A 1,443-nucleotide genomic window follows, 5' to 3' on the forward strand; every position below is an offset into this window, starting at 1 on the left:
AATATCGCTATACTTAAAATCAGACAAGAATCTTGGCATGTTTTAAATCCTTACAAGCCCCATTCCCATCTTTCATGCATTTATTGTCCAAAATTTTAATTCCATCATTTGATTTAAATACGAAAGCTGTGTGTGTCATATGCAGATTTAACTCACTGTAGATAATTACATACATATTTCACCTTTCACATACATTGTTCACGGTTTCTTCTTACATCGTCTCTCTTCCATGTTCATTTTTCTTCTTGATGAATTTGTATCATTCTGTAGTTCTTCCAGCAAATACATCTGAGTTGTAACTTCCTTTCCTCTTTGTAGGCTAAAAATAGCATTACTTTGCATTTACTCTTGAACGTTTATCTGGTTCTCTGCATAATTCTGGGTGAGAGTTATGTTATCTCTGCACTTTGGTGGAGGGAAATTTTATATATATCCTGAGGACTTCAAAACCAGATTTCAAATACCATATTATTTTTATGGGAGAGGTAGGTTTAATAGTGAATCAATTTAAAAGAACTGACTAAAGGAAAATAATCAATAAGGTCAATGTCATGTATATGTTACTGGGAAAACTGAAGAATGAGAAACACCTCTTTAACCATCCTAAGTTCCCTGCCCCACCCCCACGCCCGCAGCAGCCAGCTGCCCCACAAGGCCCGGCGGATCGGCCAGCTGAACTCCACATGACAAATGTGTAAAAAGCAAGAGTGTCGAACTTCTCTCTCTACAGACTTCTCCAGAATTCCCTGGCACTTTGCAAAAGTGCTACTTTTATCACTTTCAATTTAGGGGAGCAGTAAATGCAGGCTTCTCTTTGGAAGGAAGAAACTAGAAAGAGCTGGTTACTGAGACATGAAAAGACAGCTGAGAGGTCTCCAAAACCCCCAAGAGGAGAATCCCATTTACAGGGACAAGGCGACAACTGCCCCATCGATTGGGACTTCTCCATCTCCCTTCCCCACCCTCCCATCTGTTCTTCCCCTGGGCAGAGAGCTCAGATGCAACTCGCAAGCCCCCTCGTAACACCGTTAAGTGAAGCAGTCAATACAAACTTAATATCTCATCTCCCCCAATGGCATGATGCTAGATGCCACACGGAGGCTCACGCATTTCCTGTCAAATGACCATATGCTCCCCTCCCAGGCCGCGCTGGTTTGGAGGGACAGTAACCAATGCTCAGTAAGCAGGGTGCTCTGCAGAGTGAGCTGTGAAGCCAGAAGGGAGAGGGAATCTGGCCCTCGTTCTTGGGTCTCAGGACTCCAGAAGGAGGATGACTTCCCTGTAAGCCTCATCCATGAGTTGCAGGAGATTGGAAAACATTTTTAGAAACTAGAACATCTATTCTCAGTTGAGACAGAAGAAAATGGACATGGTCACAAGTCCCAGAAGGGGGTGTCAATTCTCTTTCTAGAAAACAGTCTGGGAGCATCTATTTAAAAATAT

The sequence above is a fragment of the Myotis davidii genome, unplaced genomic scaffold (assembly GCF_000327345.1).
Source record: "Myotis davidii unplaced genomic scaffold, ASM32734v1 scaffold30, whole genome shotgun sequence".
In the NCBI taxonomy this organism is placed as follows: Eukaryota; Metazoa; Chordata; class Mammalia; order Chiroptera; family Vespertilionidae; genus Myotis; species Myotis davidii.